The sequence below is a fragment of the Botryllus schlosseri genome, chromosome 1 (genome assembly GCF_051294905.1).
Source record: "Botryllus schlosseri isolate E-star chromosome 1, Bs_hap1, whole genome shotgun sequence".
Classification (NCBI taxonomy): domain Eukaryota; kingdom Metazoa; phylum Chordata; class Ascidiacea; order Stolidobranchia; family Styelidae; genus Botryllus; species Botryllus schlosseri.
Genome location: NC_137236.1, coordinates 20246195 through 20251288, shown reverse-complemented (window position 1 = coordinate 20251288; position 5094 = coordinate 20246195). Strand labels below are relative to the sequence as shown.

The following is a 5094-nucleotide window of genomic DNA, read 5'->3' as shown; positions in this document are numbered from 1 at the left end:
TTATTGAGTAGGCGTTGTCGAGATATTTATATGTGAGATAAGACACCGAATGTGACAAAGCCGTCATGCATATGCACACGGCCTGTAAATATGCATAACTTGCCTGCATTGAATACATTGCATACATTGCATTCTCGGTAATGTCCATTCTCGATAATGGTTTTATCGGTATTGACTGAACACCGGCCGGCGGGCCCCATTATCAACTAAGACGGGAACTGTCAGCGGGCCGGATCCGGCCCGTGGGCTGTATGTTGCCCGCCCCTGATGTATCGTAACATTTCTGACAGTGATGTAGCCATTGAAAGGCGTGGTGACAACGATGCCCCACTCAAGTGAAATTCCTTATAGTTAGGGTTTATATCAGTGGTCCCCAACCTTTTTGACGTCGGGGCTGCATTTCAATCCACAGAGTACGTTGGAGCCAAAGGGTACAAAATTATTTATACAACGCAGCTTACAGTTAAGTTTGCCGCATTCGTGACCACGTCACCTTTTCAGCGCAGAGCTCCTCGGAACATTTTTTTTTATATATAATGTACACTGTACAGTGACACTGGTATTGACGTTGCCCTCAAAAACAGACAATTTATATACAATTTTTAACGTAATTCTGTCCTTTGTTGCTCCACCTACCGTTAAACAAAACTTTGGTAGTTTGGTCAAATATTTCAGGATCGGATCTGATAAATACCATCACTGCCTTTTATAGAACCTGATTAACATCAAACGGCATGGAAACATCTCTATGACCCCAAGACTTTTTTAAATTACAGTGCTAGCCTGGAGTGCAATTAATATCCCATCTCTTCTGCGATATGATTTATTTGAAATATTGAACGCTAGAAATCGATCGTAATTCCAAATACTTCATCGCTTCTTCCTGCTTCATATCTTCTTTCTACCGGCTTTAAAGAGAAAAATACATATCAACATAAAAGCTTTCCTGCTTTATGCAGATATCGAATAGTAGGCTTAACTTATTCCATTGAAGGCAAAGGCATAGGTCCATGTAACGTTACATTTCTGACAGTGATGTAGCCATTGAAAGGCGTGGTGACAACGGTCCCCCACTTAAGCGAAAGTCCTTATAGTTAGGGTTTATATCAGTGGTCCCCAACCTTCTTGACGTCGGGGCTGCATTTCAATCCACAGAGTACGATGGAGCCACATCAAAATACTCAAGTACTTAAAATGATGCATTTTAAAGCATAGGCAATGCACATTGCGCATAGACTGCTTTGGATACCATATCGATTGGTTGAGCATTAATATATACGCAGATTAGCGATTGCTATTCAACGACACAAGGAATGCATATCATTTCTACAACGGAAGATATATGTCGTCATGTGATAGAGCTCGTTCCTTCATCAATATTATAACGCAGAGCTAATGTTTATGTGATGTTATTGATGTGTAATCTGACTCCAGAAGGTTGCGTTGCGTATCCGTTGCGTGTATCTGTTTCTGACGTACCTGGCTATGACGTAACACGCGACATGGAACCAGATATAATTTTGAATGTACCTCAATTGTAGCCTATATGAACGAATTTCATAACACTCGCATATACACTCAATGCAATACGTGACTATGACGGCGTGGCAGTTCTTATCAATATTTCTCGCGAGGCCGGAAGTCTTATCGGATGTTTCTTGGGAATTTGGTAATATCTTTAGATAATGCATTTACAATCCTTTCACTGGATTGTAATGAATATCTAACGTTATACTTATGAAAAAACTTATTATACGCGGAGTGAAATTGAACTCATTCTGAATCTGGCTTGGCTACAAGGCATTATTTTGGTATTAGTAAAATTGTATGGGCTGGGCATGGGCATGTTTTTGATCACCAGCAGAAAGCAAGACAGATTCCGGCCATTACGTCCATGCGTTTGACGCTAGTCTGCGTGAAGTCTTTCCCTGATATTCAGAAGTCACCTTAAACGGCTTAGAGTCGCCTCGAATGGATTTACGCTTCTCTTTATTATGACGACGTATCGTATTTGTTAAGTGTACTACCCATAAATGTCAGCGTTGTCTTGTTGATAAAGCATCTGCCGTAGTCAATCACCAATCACAAAACGAACGGTGCATTTTTGATTGACAAAGCTTAGCTAGATCCACCAACATGTTCACGTGTCTCATGTTAACATATCTCAATCAACAAATTCAGGAATGTGGAATAAACATATACGCTTATACTCACTAAATGATGTAATAAACGCACTCTCCCCCTTTGCAAGAAACCCAATTTCCGATACCGCCGCAATCAGCGGCAGTGGTGCATGGAGCTATAATCAGCAATATATTTCGTTATCTGTAGCATGATTTAAAAAAGATTTATGACTCACTTGCACCTGTACCATCCACGAAAAATAGCAGCCCAGTGATTGTAGTTGCGAATGCGAGAAGTAGATTCACCATGTCTGTGCTCTTGAGTTCGAATGCAACTAGATTAAAAAAGCGTCGCGTTTTATGCTGTCTCTGAAATTTCTGATGTCATTTGTCAATTGTATGAACGGTGATGAAATCGGTTGTCGTGCCATCAGATCTCTTCAACGACACCGGTGCGTATTTTATATCGTCTTGCCTGTGCCTACTATCTTGTCTGTTACACAAAACATCCGCGCATTTATGTGATCTCACGTTTCAAGTTTTGACAGATGCCACGTACAGTATCGTCGATTGTTATCATATTTTGGGTTTAATTTGAGCACCATGTCGTATTCAGATGAGTAACGTCAGCTAAAATTGAGTCACCGAACCTTCTAGCTGCGCTACTGAACAAATGCAGGTCACAAATATCGCAATGGAACAATCAGGTGCTAGGCGTGATTACGACCGATCTCGATGCGTTAACACCACTCAATAACATATTTTATAGCTGCAGTTCCCACATGTCGATATCTGAGAAAAATCGCAGCCGCCATAAATGTTTTCACACCTTCACCTTTAATTTAATGTAAGGCTGCCAAATGTAAGGATTTTCCCGGGCAAGTCCGGAATTTCCCCGTTCAAATGCGTCCGTGAGGAAATTCTAAAATGTGCCCAAATGTCAGGAATTATGAAGGATTGATGTAAGTAGTAGTATAGATCGGGCGCACGCGGCTATGGGGTTCTTATGGGTGCGGCGGCACGGTGCCGAGAAACTCGTGGTGGCACGGTGACCCTTATCTCTTATGGGTGCGGTGGCACGGTGCCATTGTGTCTTACGGCGGGGGTGGCATGGTTACCTTTTCGGGTATAGGCTGCGGCGGCACGGTGACCCTTCGGGTATAGACTGTTCATTATTTGACTAACGTTGTTGGTATAGGCGCGGCGGCACGGTGATGAATATGTATCAAGTAAATAGTCACGTGATTGGTTCTTAGTTGTTGTGTGTATCACAAATTATTATATATGACCAATTTGAAGTAATCCCAACGTTTACGGTGAGTGCGACGATGATATATCGTTATTCTTATGGCGGGGGTCGCAAGCGGCTCTTATGTCTTATGGCGGGGGTGACAAGCGGCTATTGTGGCTTGTGGTCGCACGGTAACCCTTTTCAGCATAGGGATCGGTCGCACGCGGCTTCGTTGTTGGTATGTCGTACTTTCAGCCAAAAGGTGTGAAATAATTTGGTGGATCTAGGAATCACTAGCAAGGTAATATTCGCTAATTAGTTTACCAGAGAGCCGACGTAGACGGCGATTCCAATACCAACAATAACCGCGTTCGCAAACTATCACTTCAAATAGGTGTGAAATAGATTACAAATCCTACGATCACTCACAAGATACCGCTTCAGGCATATCGATCTATCGCTCAATACATAATCGAAGTTGAATTGTAATTGGATGCGTAAATTTATAACCTCGACATCAAGATTCGAAAACAACAACTTGATGCTTTATTTTCTAAGTCTAATTGCATGATAAGCACAATAAGGGGCGAATAACAGAACCGCCACCGGCGGGACTAGAATACCAACAAATTGTCACTTATTTCTACTCTAACCGTAATCCTTCGCGAAGTTGACACTTATTCAAAAAGGTGTGAAATAATTTGAAAATCCTACGAACGCTCACAGGATAACGCTGCAGACATAACCATCGCTCGCGACTTGGTGTTACAGGCATGCCGATCACTCACGAGGTATTATTTTGGTAATTGGTTTGTCGCAGAACTGGATTTCTCTGGTAAGATTAAATATGTAACGAATAACAGAACCGTCGCAGACGGTGATTCGAATACCGACAAATTCTCACTTATTTCTGATCCAACCCTAATCCTCTGTGAAGTTGACGCTTATTCAAAAAAGGTGTGAAATAATTGTAAAAATCCTACGTCGCTGACACGATAATGCATCAGACATAGCGATCTAGTTATAGTACAGCGTCGGAATCCATTCGCGAGATGTTCTATAGGTAAATTGAGATAATCCGAAACGAAATATTTTGACTCCGGCGTAGTGTGAATTGAAATAGGATTGACAAACATGACTACCATCTTTCCAAGTACCATTTCGATATTATACGCACATTGATTTGAAACAAGTAATGAAACATTACCACTCTATTCACGATCCAGCTTCCCGTTTGTCAAAGATACATTTTAACATCTTACCATACTCAGAAGAATTATTCATAACATTAACCGGTGTTAAAAATATAGTTTTGACTTACTTGATTATATCACTACAACTCGCAAATTTGAATTAATTCATCCTGGTTGTATTCATATGACCGATAATTTTTATTCAACTGTAAAGGCTGTTACTACACTGTAAGACAAAGTATTTACTAATCGGTACATATACGACTTGACATAAACATATTACATTTTGAGTATATGAGATTTGAATGTCTGAACAATAACTGATAAATAATTTATCACAACTGAATCCGTATATTACAGCGTAAAAGATATTGGAATGTCAGCAACTCTTTACGATCATAGTTACAACCACATAAACTAATTTACCCTGCCAACATGTCATGATCATCCCTGAAATCTACACAAACACGGCCACTGACTTGAGTTAACCACAAAACGGCATCAAGTTTTTAATCCACTTGTAGCTGACAGATTATTCGAATACATC

At 40.7% G+C, this 5094-nt stretch overlaps 1 long non-coding RNA gene across 1 annotated transcript; it reads right to left on the bottom strand.

Moving 5' to 3' along the window:
- Positions 1–789: 789 nt before the first annotated feature.
- On the bottom strand, positions 790–2007 carry LOC145438284 (uncharacterized). The gene is made up of 2 exons (XR_013914905.1): positions 1859–2007; positions 790–908 (listed from the first exon to the last, which is right to left on the bottom strand). It is a non-coding gene; the product is annotated as an uncharacterized LOC145438284 (long non-coding RNA).
- Positions 2008–5094: the final 3087 nt, after the last annotated feature.